Here is a 15,911-nt window from a genome sequence, read left to right as displayed (position 1 = left end):
AATCTAAATCATTATTTATTGCAATAAATGAGGAAAATAAAGAAATGGTCTCACAAATTGAACTTTATTGTCATGTATGGCAGCGGCCGGAAAATATAGACCGTTGTTTGTTGTCCGTTAATGTGAGGGTAATTTGGTCTTTTAAGGTAGTAGGGACTGAATTTGTGACGGCGGGTAAACCATCTGGACCATTTATGTAATTTTGGCGGTGGTGGTGGTGGTGATGGCAGTTGGTGGGTGGCACTATGGTATTGGATGAGTATTTTCTAATAAATAAAACATTAATTTAAAACCAAAAAGAGAAATATAAATTAATTAAAAAAATAGGATTAGGAGTAAAAGAGTGATTTCGGTTTTCATCGTTGTCCTCAATGTGTTAAATCTGGTAAACCACAAGGACCAATCATGTAATTTTGTCTAACAATAATAATAATAATAATAATAATAATAATAATAATAATAATAATAATAATAATGAGGGACCATTTATGCCAAAAGACAAAATACTAATAATGTGTAACAAAAGGCGAGGGTTATGAAAAGTTCAAACGATAGTGAAAGGGTTGTTTGTGAATAAAAGCATAAAGGTGAAGCATGTAAGTAGTTTTTTAAAACCAACATAAGTTGGACCAAAAGTGACAAAAAAATTGAATAAAAAGGAGCAAATATAAATAACCTTATGGACCAATCTTGCCAAATACTTAGGAACTTTACTATTCCTAACTTTCATATCTTTAATATATATATATATATATATATATATATATATATATATATATATATATATATATATATATATATTAATTATAATGTAACTTTTAATTATACTCGATTCTATTAAGTCAGAATGACGTATTGTTAGAATGATATTCTATATTAATATCAAGATACATATTTCCGACATAGTACATATTTTGATTAAAAAAACTTCTTGAAGAAAGACAACACTCTTGAACCATTAGTTGAAAAGTAACAAAATCATTGTATATTCATGGACGTCTGAATGTAGATTAATACATATTTTTATAGAATAATAGTCTTATACATTTTAAAAATTATACCTATTCTAATAGAAAGTCATAAAAATGAAATAAATTCTTAAAAAACATAGCATGCATAAAATATACAATTTTTGAACAAATACATTTGATCTTCTTCAATGGTCCAGAGTTGACTTGATGCAAAGAATGAGTCTTACAAGAATGACATTCTTAGAGACTAACATCAAACGAATTGAGATAATTCCACCTGTACTTGAGGTCCAAAAAAAGTTAAGTGATTAATTTACATTTGTTGATATTCACATGTACTAATAAATCCACCATCAAAATAAATTACATTTACATTTTTACCTTTGTTAATTTACAATTTTGATGTTCATTGTGTGGATAACAGGTAGAGTGAATTATATTTGGTTTTTTACTTTTCCTTAACAAGATAGCAAGTCCTAGCACCAGAATTCCATATACACATGTTACCCAAGCAACTCCTTTTTTTATTAACGATGACTCATAAGCCAGTGGCGATGAAAGCTTGACAGAACCAGTAAATTGGGCAAGCTAAACAAACTATATGAGCAGGGAAAAAGGAATATATGTATTCACAAGGAAGTAGAAGACGTACGCAACACTAAGGTCGTGAACAACATAGTATGATGAAGATATTACAAATCGTTTGAAGCAATGGGCAGGGATCGCTTTTTTCAAATCACTCAATGAAAACGATGGATCAACAGGGACTCGTTCCATAATTTTTTTAGCATCAAATGAGTGTGACATTCGTCCACCTACACCCATGTTGTTGATAGAAGATTAACCTACAAATGTGAAAAGCTTACTGAGATTTTTGTGTTTGCATCTCAGTTTAATACCTATTTTCAGAGCCATATACATGTATTGCAATCTGTTCTTAGACTTAGAAATTATTAGATATAGAGAATTACAATCATGCATACACTCAAGATCCTCGTATCCAATTTCAAGACATACCAATTTCATTAGATGTTAACGACGAATTAACATGAAACAGACGAACCCTAATCGTACATGAAGTCATATTCGATCGAGAGGGGTTTTTAAACCCTTTCCTGTGAAGACTGGTCCAACGTGTTGTACAAGGAGATGAAAAGGATTGAATCAAGAAGAAATCGGTTTAAAAAATCTCACCATCGTTCCATTTTGTGATCCAGATCCTTTACTGGTTCCCTTTTAGAGTTTTTCATCAAAATGATGGAACTTAGACCAATATTTTGCAGATGACTGAGGATTTGCTTCTAGGGTTTATGTCGTGCCACTGAGATCAGCCTTCTTAAATCGAGAACAAGAACTTGGTTGTCATCGGTGGGAATATGCTCATTTCTATAAATAAAGGATTATAATTATGGACATTAATTAAATTAAAAATATTAATTAAATGTAAGATTGCATAATTAGTCTTTTGAAATGATCTGTGTATATTGATTCCTACATGTACATAATAGATAGTTAGAACATTTGAATATATATATATATATATATATATATATATATATATATATATATATATATATATAGAGAGAGAGAGAGAGAGAGAGAGAGAGGTAGATTCAAATGTTTCTCACATCTATTGTGTGCTAGAATGCACTAATAAGAATTGAGTAAAACATTAAATGTATATTAAATGATATTCATATTTATAATTCCTTTTTATGGAAACTAATTTAATTCGTCCTTAATGTCAATAATAATATTCTTTCAGAATGATTTCATATATAAAATAATAAGAGTGTATTCTAGGAGAATGACAAAATATTCTACTAGAATACACCATCATTCTTCATATTCCATACAACTTTATTGTATTTTAAGTGAGTGAGTCCTGAAATAATGTTATTGCTGATATAAAAACCTATATACGAATTCATTCTGAAAGAATGTTATTGCTGATATTAATGACGAATTTAATTAATTTCCATAAAAAGAAAATTATAATTATGGATATCATTTAATATACATACAATTATGGAAACCATTTAGTATCTATCATTATTTAATTAAATAATAATATAATTTTACTAAATTCCTATTGGTGCATTCTAGCACACAATAAATATAAAAAACATTTTAACCTAGCCCGTCCTATTTTGATAAAACATTTTTCAACAAAAAGCATCCAATTTTTCTCAAGCTGCTATGTCTAACAGAGTTAAAAAAATTGTTTTTCCTTTTATTTAACCAAATTTTGAACGCAATATATATGTATGTTTGATAGATTTTTTTCTTTGTGTCCTTAAGTGTGTATGCATATGCACATGAAGGAAAAAAAATGTTTTTTTTTTGCAAACATTTTCCAACAATTCTCTTAAACGTTGGAAAAGATTCTTAATGTGTCTTTTGTTTTTCAAAAATACATATGCATATATGTATATGCATATGAATATATACATACATTATGTATATGAAAAAATAGATATTTTTATTAAATCTCTTAGACGTAGCTAGAGAAAAAATTAGGTATGTTTTTTCTTTTTGAAATATTGTGTTGAAAAAAATTATCAAGTTTCTAGTGTTTTTTGTTTCTCACTATAACTCAACTCTCTCTCTCTCTCTCTCTCTCTCTCTCTCTATATATATATATATATATATATATATATATATATATATATATATATATATATATATGTGTGTGTGTGTGTGTATGTGTATGTGTATGTGTGTTTATTTGTGAGAAAGTTTAAATGATAATTTTTTTTGAAATCAAGTACAAGGGAACAAGATCTAATTACATTTGAATAAATTAATTACATATGATTAATAAATATAATAATAAAACTTATTTTTCTAAAATTATATTCCGTAGTTTGAAATCTTTTCAAAACTATGTTGCTAAAAATGATCTTTGAATTATATTGAAGCCATAAACTAGTTTGATTAGGTGAGAAACCAAGGGGTAAATGAAATTTTTCTGTCTCAACTAGCTTCTAGTTGCAAGGTATCTAACTCCCTTTAATCTATTAAAGTGAACACTAGACTTCATATAAAAAAAATATATGTGTTAAGCTAGTTCTCAAGAACAAATATGTATGTTCCAGGGAAGTCTAAGGGATAAAATTGGGCTAAGTTAACCAATTTCTCCTTCTTGAAAGATGAGAAACACTCATATGGGTACCAGCAAGCCATACAAAGTAGCAATTTAGTAGTGACTTCATTAAATATGTTATAATGTTCTTGAAGCACGTAATTTATCACATTTTTAAATAATTCATTTTCATAATGATAGGTTCGCCAGTTTTTTGAGCTACATGATGAAGCCTACCTCAAGCTACAAATACATAATCCATCGTTGGAATAAAAATACTAAACTTTATGCAAAATAAATAAACTTCTTTGGCCAATGTTTCCTACCCTTCTTTTCTAGGTGTCTTCAACATTTATTTAACACACCAACTAGTTCCATAACACTCATTATATCTTGATATTTCCTCTGTAATGGTAATGATAACTCACTTTTAATTCCAAGTATACTTTTCATTAGGATTAACACACAAAACGAAATTAAAAGTTTGTGTCCAATCCAACAATAAAAATGACCCTGCCTTTTATTCAGAGCTCCCACAAATGTCAACAACATATTCAAGTACCTTAATTATAGAAGAAAAGAAGATGATGATGTTCAAAAATGTTATGTAATGTGATCCCCATAGTACATCAGTTGCCCATTGAAGAGTGCATTCTTTATTTACCCCTTTACAATAAGCTCCAACAACATTCACTAATGTAGCATCCAAAAATCAGAGTAAAATTTTAATTTTTCAAAAAAAAAAACCCAATGAACATAAATGTTTACAAAACATTCTTTTAAAAGTGATAGTCAATATCTAGAGTATCCTAAAATCCGAATAACATAAAATCCGAAGGATGTGCACGATCACGCCTTCGCCTTGCCACGATCATCAGATGTACCTAAAACAATAAACGAAAACTTTAAGCCAAAGCTTAATGAGTTCCTCCAAAGTACCACCACATAAACATACAATCAAACGGATATCGGGTCCACAACCTCCTGGTTGGATTACCATTGTCCCACAACCTTCCGGTTGGAATACCCTGACCCACAACCTTTCAGTTGGCTTATCCAACACATATCGGGTCCATAATCTCCTGGTAGGATTACCCCTGGCCCACAACCTCGCGGTTAGAATGCCCTGATTTGCTGACTGACAGCACAAAGTAGTACAATCTCAACCCCACTATACCATGTTGACATATACATAACAAATAACATATATCTAGCAACATATAATCATATAATCATATAATCAGTCAATAGACAAACAGGAAAATATACAGATAACTACTGCATAGTAACATCCTATATACCATGACACATATCTAACAAATCACTACAACCTAACAACATCCTCTATATGAGGATACATAATCTAATGGGCCGACATTGGTGCCATCGATCCACAAGAACAGTGAGGAAAACTCACCTCTCAATCTAAAAAAATCATTGAACAGGACACTGCTCCGACTATTAGCTCTACTCGTCACCTATTCATTAGAACATAACCAAACTTAACTTATAATCAAAATACTCAAAATACCCCTAGGTCAAAGTTGGTCAAACCCTGGTCAAACTCAAAAAGTCAACCGAGTCAACTCAACTGAGTACGTTGGGCATACTCACCTTGTACGCGCGGCGTACTAGAGCCTTGACTAGATGCATGTTGTTGATTGTGTACGCACATCGTAACATTTGGTACGCCTAGCATACGCGACTGCCTCCTTTTCTTCTATTAAGAGCTTAATGCCTTCAGCTATTTCGTCAAAATCCCAGATTTAGTCCTTAAATATTCTCCTTAACCATAAGGTTTCCAACTTTATGGTCTTGCATGGCTATTAAGTGCTCAATTCCAAAAACCCTAACTTTTAAACTCATTAAAACATCCTAGCTCATGCATGGAAGGAAACTAATGACCAAGATTACATTTTTATGCTTCTAAACACTCCAAAAGTCTGAAAGGGCAACTTATATGAATTAGAGTAACCCATACTAATAATACCAAGCTTATGGGACCAAAAGAAACACAAATCCATCGCTAAATAAGATCTAATCAATACTTCATCAAGTTCAGAGCTTTTTATCATCAAATGGTGTCAAACGATGATGCGATTATTGATCCAAAGTGCTCCACTCTTCTAAGATGGTCTCCTCTTCTTTCTTCCTCCTTCAAGATCACCAAAACACACACACAAAAGGCTCAAAGATGCTCTCAAATGGATTAGGGTTTGCAAAGGGTCGAAATGGGGCTGGAGGCTGATGAAAGAAAGAAAACTTGAGGGTTAAGGATGTTTAATTAAGGTCCAAACCCTAAAAATTAGGTTTTCGTATTTTGTCCCGCACTATCCATGAAAACTTCATGATCAATTCCATCGTGATCTCCTCCCATTTCCAAACGGGAATACCCAACGACTCCATTTTTCTATGAGGTCACGTGTGCTCGGCCTTGACTTTCAAGTAAGTCAAGCACCTCTCCACGTTCTAAGCCACATACCGCTTCATACAGGGCCACCAATAATCGATTCGGAGATCTCTATACATTTTTGTTACACACAGATCAATAGAAAATCTCAACTTGTGTGCCTCTTCCATCAAGATTTTCTACACACCCCCACAGTATGGAACCTAGACTCTCCGATGAAGGGTCAATAATCCATGACTATCATAATCAAAAGAAGCCACTTGGGCCATTATGTGCTCACTCTTCCGGTGTTCCTCCTTCATTGCCTCGATCTGAGCCTCTCGAATCCGTTCTAAGAGTGGGGTTATCACACTCATCCTCATACACATATCCCTGATTAGGGTGGTAGTTTTCTTGCGGCTGAGAGCATCGGCCACCATGTTGGACTTCTACGGGTGATAAAGGATCTCACAATCATAAATCTTCACCACATCAAGCCACGTGCGCTTCCTCATATTCAGATTTAGCTGATCCATCAGATACATCAAACTCTTATGGTCTGTGTAAATGATAAAACGAACCCTATACAAATAGTATCACCAAATCTCTAGGGCAAACACCACTTCCCCTAGCTCCAAGTCATGAGTGGGTTAATTCGCCTCACGAGGCTTCAATTACCTTAAAGCATAAGTTATCACACATCCCCTCTGCATAAAAACTGCACCAAATCCAAAAATCGATGCATACCACGAAATCATCCACACCCTCTGGCAGGGTCAAGATTGGAGCCTCACGTAATTTCTGCCTCAATGTCTCAATTGTCGCCTGTTGCTCTAGCCCCCAACAGAACGTAGCATACTTCTTCACTAACCTAGTCAGTGGAAATGAGATCCTAGAGAAATTCTTGATAAACCTTTGGTAATACCCTGCTAAACCAAGGAAACTTCGAATCTCGGATGGAGACATCGGAATCACCCACTTCATCACGGCCTCGTTCCTGGCCGGATCAACCAAAATATCCTTCTGGTTGACAAGGTGCTAGAGAAACTGCACCTCGCATAACCAGAACTCACACTTGGAGAACTTAGCATACAACCTCTCCCTCCTTAGAGTCTCTAGAATCTCTTGTAGATGATCCTTATGTTGCTCCTTGGTCTTAGAGTAGACCAAGATATAATCAATAAACATAATGACCCACCGATCCAACATCGAACTGTAAACCTGGGTCATGAGATCCATGAACATTGCTAGTGCATTGGTGAGCCCGAAAGGCATGCCCACAAACTTGTAATGACCATAACGAGTTCTGAATTCCGTCTTCTGAACATCCTCCTCTCGAACCATCATCGGGTGATAGCCTTAATGCAAATCCATCTTGAAGAACCAAGACGCACCCTGAAGCTAGTCGAACAAATCATCAATCGTTGAAAGCGGATAACAGTTCTTCACCATCAACTTGCTCAACTCCCACTAATCAATGCACATCCTATGGGATCCATCCTTTTTCTTCACAAATAATATCAGTGCTCCCCGGGGTAGACTACTCGTTCTGATAAATCATTTGTCTAACAGCTCCTGCAATTTTGTAGACAACTCTTGCATGTCCAGCGGTTCTAACTGATAGGATGTCTGGGCTATCAGAGTCACACCTGGAACTAGATTAATACGAAACTCCACCTGCCTCCCCAGAGGTACTCTAGGTAGTTCCTCGAGAAACACATCTGCATCATCCCGAAAAAACTAGCACAACTTCAATCGTCCTCTTCTTTTCCTCTCTGGTATGCAATACATAAGCCACAAACCTAGAACAACCTTGCTATAAATATATATGAGCCCTCATAGCTACACAGAGAGTCGGTCCACGTTGGGCACCCTTGCCATAGATAACAAGTTCTCCCCCACTTGGGGTTCAAACATGTCCTAACTAGTGCCCACAGTCAATCATCGCCCCGTTAGGGCTCAACAAATCCATCCCCACGATCACCTTACTCTGGCTCAAAGGAATAGGAACCAAATCAATCGGGTAGCTCTCGCTGAATAGCTCCAAAACACAACCTCGATGTACCCTCGATACCCGTACTGAAGGATCATCAACAATCTTCATCTGTAATGGATAATTAAGCTACCCTAGACCATTGCCGAGCCTTTTGCTAAGTCCAAGAGACACAAATTATCGGGTGGCACCCGAGTCAAACATAACTATGGCTGGAACATCGCTCACTAGGAATGTCCCTATGTACACCAATCATAATAATAAGTACAAATATCAAAACAATAAATGAAATGGGGAGAAAATGCATACCCATAACCACATTTGGTGATGCGCAAGCCTCCTTAATTGTCAGCTGAAAAGCTCAACTCCTCACAACTGGCGCATCCACCAAGACCTGACGTTCATCAGTGATGCTCAATGTAGCTAGAGCAGGTGCTACCACCACTCCTCTAGACAAACTCAGACAATTGGCCTTCTTGTGGACCCTGTGATTGCAATGGAAGCAAATTGGATCCGATACTTGGGTGGGGGGAAGGGGAATCCCTACTAAAGAACCCGGTTTTCCCACACTTGTAGCAACAGGATCCACCCATCCTACAAACTTCGTCATGTGCCTTTCCGCAGTTGCCACAATGGATTCGGACCTAATGACCTCTTGATCACGAATCAACAACCTTGGGATTCTTCCCTGAGTCCTAGGGTACTTGAGCCGAAACCGGATTTCTCCTCCTCACAGACTCCAAAAAAATATCCCTCTCATGAGCCTAAGCCATAATGTCCTCTAATGTATTTCATCGAGACATGCTCACAAACTCCCGTATCTCATCCTTCAACATATCGTTGTACCTAACCTTCTTCATCTCCTCGTCCGCCACATACTGCATAACTAGCAAGACCCTCTCTGCCATCAACTGCAGAAGAAGCCCCCACTAATACCCGTTAACTACCTTACAAATATAATTACATCTCGCAGATACTAGATAATTATTTGACCATAACATCTCACATTACAACCGATGGACTCAAACAAGAGCTGCGCAATAGAGTTAAACCTAACCTTCAAAAGTTATCTAATTTCCATGACATGGAACCTAGCATATTTTCTTGATAGTTAAATAGTATTAACAGTGGTTGCTAAAAACACAAAGCAAGCAATATTCGAGCATCGAGTTCTAATCAGAGTAGTGCTTTATAGGCCATCCTAACATATCATCTATAATCCAAACTAGCATGTAGTTCTAGAGGTCTTAGATTAAGCGTACAAAGGCATCTCTCCTATCACATAATTCTAAGTAGATCCTTAGCCTTAATCTAGCATGTTATTCTCATATTCATATATTGAATCAATAAACATGTATGAGTATTTGGGAATACTTTCTTGAGCTCGGCCGATTGCATGCATCACACCCCTTCTTTCTAGTAGTAACACTTTTAGAAAAGCTATTTCTTTATTAAAAACTTACCAAATCCTCAGTTTGAGTTCAGATACACTCGGGATTGTGTCCAAATCCCTCAAACCAAGGCTCTGATACCAACTTGGTACATCCCAAAACTCATAGATAAAAATTTCATTTTTAATTCAACCCAAATCATCAACTATTCATATCGAACTATCCACAAGTATGTCATAGTAAAATAGTTATCAGAGTACAATTCCCAAAATCATAAAAATATATAAACATGGTTGTATGTTTTGCGATCAATTCGGGCCCTTCCTTTCAAATTGGAAGTACCTGAAGCATAAACTTAAACTGCAAGCACAAAGCTTAGTGAGTTCCCCAAATACGACATACCACACATAACATACATACATATCATGCTAAAACATGTAACGAGTCTATTTCACCCCTAAGTCCCTTCTGAGTCTCTGAGTCCCTTTGGACTCTCTGAGTCCTTTCTGACTCCTTCAATATCTTTCAACCGGTACAAGTCTATTTCACCCTACAGCTAAGCATACAGTCGTACAAGAAAGAGTCATAAATACAAAAAGTAGATACAGTCATATCAATAAGTGTCACACAGATCATTACTAGCCTAATACATATTCTAGTGGTCTGCTATGGGTGCCTTCGACCCACAAGTACAGTAAGTAGACTCACCTCAGTCTGAAGATAGACAAACCACACCCCCAGGCTGTTGCTACTATGCCTCTTCAGACTGAACCTTCCAAATTAACCTTAATTAATACTTAGGGTAATAACATATAAACGGTCTAGACTACTATCCAACATGCTAAGGGGGTAAAATACCATTTTACTCTTCCTTTAATAGGCTCCACAACCCATGACCCAAGCCCACAAGACCTAAGGCCCAACAAGGCCGAAGAAAGCCATAGGCTAACAATGGCCCATAAAGGCATAATCTCCAATAATGGCCTAAACGACCTGAAACCCAAAAAGGGGCCCGAGTGAGTACACTAAGTCTACCACCAGTACGCCCCGTGTACTAGCTTTCGTCGAAAGAAATCGAGGAATCATGAACATACGCTCAACGTACGCTATCACTCTCCCCATGTACGTCCCAGATTGCCAAAAAAAAATTATTAAGCACTTAATGCTTTAAGTCCAAACATCCAATTTGTAGATCTAGCTGTTGGGGGATGTCTTAAATGATAAAGTCACCAACTTGATGCCTTTGCATGGCTCAAAGAAACTTAATCCCTAGATTTAGCATTCTACTTCCATCAAATGATCATTAACTCAACAATGGATGATCTACAACGATTAAGATGAAAACTTTATGGACTAGGAACCTCATAATCATCAAAAGGAACAACTCATAACTTCTAGAGTAACATTTATTCACAAGAACTCATTCATGGGACGAAAATATGCTCAAATATCAACTAGCTCTAGATTTAAGAATAGAATAACCATGGTCAAGACTTTATACCTCTAGGAAGCTCAGAAAGATGAATAAACCTTGGATCTACAAGATCCTACTTGATCAATGCTCTTTCACCATGCTTCTTGTAATAACGTAAATTTTCAAAACAATTTTTCATTTCTTTAAAACATAATTTCATTCAAGGCAACCATAAAATCCAATGTAACATAGTCATAATACAAAACATATCAATCCCAAGATCAATCATATCCAAATCCGCCTGTGTGTGTATGAGTCATGCCGGCACCTTCCCACGGTCCTCACTAGTACCTGAAACACATTACACATAAACATTGTAAGTAAGAAGCTTAGTGAGTTCCCCAACATACCACTTACACACATACGCCTTTCCAGGCCATACTCCACACGACCTTCCGGTCCATGTATCTCAGGGGACTTCCGTCCCAACCCAGTAAACCTTCCGGTCCTACCCGTGTTGACCTTCCGGTCCATAACTCCCTGACCTTCCGGTCCACATCATAATGCCTTCCGGCCCATATCATAATGCCTTCCGGTCCATATCAAACATAGCATACATATCAAATACATAGCGCATACGAAACAGACAACTCATAGCATACAACGCATATATCTCATAGCATACCAGACCTTCCGGTCACACATAGGTACCCTTCCAGGTACAGTATAGTGAGAAGACTCACCTCGTATGATCTCTAGAATCTCACGTGCTCGATCATTGGATCCTACATGCAGGAGATTAACAAACTAAAGAAGCAGTTGAGCAGTGATTTCTAAATGAAGGACCCAGGGGATGCTAAACAAATATTGGAATGAGCATAGCCAAGAACAGAGTTATCGATATAGTAAAACTTTCATAAGCTAAGTACATCAAGAAAGTTTCAGAAAAAAATCAGCATGACAGATGTGAAAGAAAGAAGTATACCTTTAAAAAGTCAGTTAAGACTCTCAAAGAAGAAATACCCAAAGATGGAAGAAGACACATAATATATGGCCAAAGTTCCCTATGCATCTGCAGTTTGTTGTTTAATGTATGTAATGGTATGCACTAACGTAGACATTGCTTATATAGTGGGAGTTGTAAATAGGTTCATGTCAAATCTATGAAGACCACATTAGGAAGGAGTAAAATGGATGATATGCTACTTGAAAGTAACATATTAGTTTAACCTTATGTTTCAGAAGGCAAAAGGTAGTCTTAGAAGGGTTCATTGATCGAGATTTAGGTGGATCTGCAGATTCAGGTAAGAGAATAATAGGTTATGTGTTCGTGTTCGAAGGTACATTAATCAGATAGATGTCAAGGTTACAAAAAAAGTGTTTTACTTTCAACCACAGAAGCAGAATATATGGCCCTTAAAGAGGCGGCCAAAGATCTCAAAAGGTTCAAGGGTTTCTTTTTAGAACTTCGAATGTAGCAGGAAGATTGTGTACTTCATTATAATAAACAAAATGCAGTTCACTTAGCAAAGAATCTAGTGTTTCTCAGTAGAATGAAATACATCCAGATGAGGTACCATACATTTGGCCAATATCTATTATCGATTGGAAGACAATGAATCTTTGGAACAAGGTGGTGGACTTACATTTGAAGACTTCGATGACGAAGTAATTTCATCTACTATTAAAAATTGACGATTCCTTAAGAAAATATTCTCTCTCTCTCTCTCTATCTATCTATCTATCTTGTCAAATACTTATCATCAACTTTTTGTAAGGCCAATGAAGTCGTGCAAACTTTTATCTTCTCAATGGTAACCACCATGGTGAACATATCACATGGATTCTTCATTCCAAAGATTTTCTTCAAGTTTAGAGTTCTTTTATTGATTAATGGATGAAATGGTGGTGGGCTTAGTATTGAGGACTTCGATGGCAAAGTCTTATTCTAGTGGGGGAGAATTGTAACACCCAGACCCACATGTATGATTTTCCTTGGATTAAGTGTATTTTTAAGTCCTACGTGGGGCGTAGGATAGCTTCCTTCGCTCAGCGTAGGAGAAAGACTTCATGCAAGCATTTATGGACTTACTTTAGGTGTATGTCTAACTACGCAAAGTGTAGTACACAGGACCAAAAACCCTAATTTTTTGGGTTATGATCCTATTTAAAGGCTCTAACCATCTTGAGGGCCTCTTCGTACCCAACCTCCATCATCCCATCAAGTCCCTTCGAAATGCTAACCATTTTTGTGAGAACCTTAAGGTTTAAAGTGTTCTTGTGTGCACCTTGTGAAGAACCTTAAGGGTCAAGATTGGAGCCTCACGTAATTTCTGCCTCAATGTCTCAATTGTCGCCTGTTGCTCCAGCCCCCAACAGAACGTAGCATACTTCTTCACTAACCTAGTCAGTGGAAATGAGATCCTAGAGAAATTCTTGATAAACCTTTGGTAATACCCTGCTAAACCAAGGAAACTTCGAATCTCGGATGGAGACATCGGAATCACCCACTTCATCACGGCCTCGTTCCTGGCCGGATCAACCAAAATATCCTTCTGGTTGACAAGGTGCTAGAGAAACTGCACCTCGCATAACCAGAACTCACACTTGGAGAACTTAGCATACAACCTCTCCCTCCTTAGAGTCTCTAGAATCTCTTGTAGATGATCCTTATGTTGCTCCTTGGTCTTAGAGTAGACCAAGATATAATCAATAAACATAATGACCCACCGATCCAACATCGAACTGTAAACCTGGGTCATGAGATCCATGAACATTGCTAGTGCATTGGTGAGCCCGAAAGGCATGCCCACAAACTTGTAATGACCATAACGAGTTCTGAATTCCGTCTTCTGAACATCCTCCTCTCGAACCATCATCGGGTGATAGCCTTAATGCAAATCCATCTTGAAGAACCAAGACGCACCCTGAAGCTAGTCGAACAAATCATCAATCGCTGAAAGCGGATAACAGTTCTTCACCATCAACTTGCTCAACTCCCACTAATCAATGCACATCCTATGGGATCCATCCTTTTTCTTCACAAATAATATCAGTGCTCCCCGGGGTAGACTACTCGTTCTGATAAATCATTTGTCTAACAGCTCCTGCAATTTTGTAGACAACTCTTGCATGTCCAGCGGTTCTAACTGATAGGATGTCTGGGCTATCAGAGTCACACCTGGAACTAGATTAATACGAAACTCCACCTGCCTCCCCAGAGGTACTCTAGGTAGTTCCTCGAGAAACACATCTGCATCATCCCGAAAAAACTAGCACAACTTCAATCGTCCTCTTCTTTTCCTCTCTGGTATGCAATACATAAGCCACAAACCTAGAACAACCTTGCTATAAATATATATGAGCCCTCATAGCTACACAGAGAGTCGGTCCACGTTGGGCACCCTTGCCATAGATAACAAGTTCTCCCCCACTTGGGGTTCAAACATGTCCTAACTAGTGCCCACAGTCAATCATCGCCCCGTTAGGGCTCAACAAATCCATCCCCACGATCACCTTACTCTGGCTCAAAGGAATAGGAACCAAATCAATCGGGTAGCTCTCGCTGAATAGCTCCAAAACACAACCTCGATGTACCCTCGATACCCGTACTGAAGGATCATCAACAATCTTCATCTGTAATGGATAATTAAGCTACCCTAGACCATTGCCGAGCCTTTTGCTAAGTCCAAGAGACACAAATTATCGGGTGGCACCCGAGTCAAACATAACTATGGCTGGAACATCGCTCACTAGGAATGTCCCTATGTACACCAATCATAATAATAAGTACAAATATCAAAACAATAAATGAAATGGGGAGAAAATGCATACCCATAACCACATTTGGTGATGCGCAAGCCTCCTTAATTGTCAGCTGAAAAGCTCAACTCCTCACAACTGGCGCATCCACCAAGACCTGACGTTCATCAGTGATGCTCAATGTAGCTAGAGCAGGTGCTACCACCACTCCTCTAGACAAACTCAGACAATTGGCCTTCTTGTGGACCCTGTGATTGCAATGGAAGCAAATTGGATCCGATACTTGGGTGGGGGGAAGGGGAATCCCTACTAAAGAACCCGGTTTTCCCACACTTGTAGCAACAGGATCCACCCATCCTACAAACTTCGTCATGTGCCTTTCCGCAGTTGCCACAATGGATTCGGACCTAATGACCTCTTGATCACGAATCAACAACCTTGGGATTCTTCCCTGAGTCCTAGGGTACTTGAGCCGAAACCGGATTTCTCCTCCTCACAGACTCCAAAAAAATATCCCTCTCATGAGCCTAAGCCATAATGTCCTCTAATGTATTTCATCGAGACATGCTCACAAACTCCCGTATCTCATCCTTCAACATATCGTTGTACCTAACCTTCTTCATCTCCTCATCCGCCACATACTGCATAACTAGCAAGACCCTCTCTGCCATCAACTGCAGAAGAAGCCCCCACTAATACCCGTTAACTACCTTACAAATATAATTACATCTCGCAGATACTAGATAATTATTTGACCATAACATCTCACATTACAACCGATGGACTCAAACAAGAGCTGCGCAATAGAGTTAAACCTAACCTTCAAAAGTTATCTAATTTCCATGACATGGAACCTAGCATATTTTCTTGATAGTTAAATAGTATTAACAGTGGTTGCTAAAAACA

This window comes from Lactuca sativa, chromosome 4 (genome assembly GCF_002870075.4).
Source record: "Lactuca sativa cultivar Salinas chromosome 4, Lsat_Salinas_v11, whole genome shotgun sequence".
NCBI classification, from domain to species: domain Eukaryota; kingdom Viridiplantae; phylum Streptophyta; class Magnoliopsida; order Asterales; family Asteraceae; genus Lactuca; species Lactuca sativa.
The sequence above is the reverse complement of the archived record's forward strand: the minus strand, read 5'-3'. Positions refer to the sequence as shown.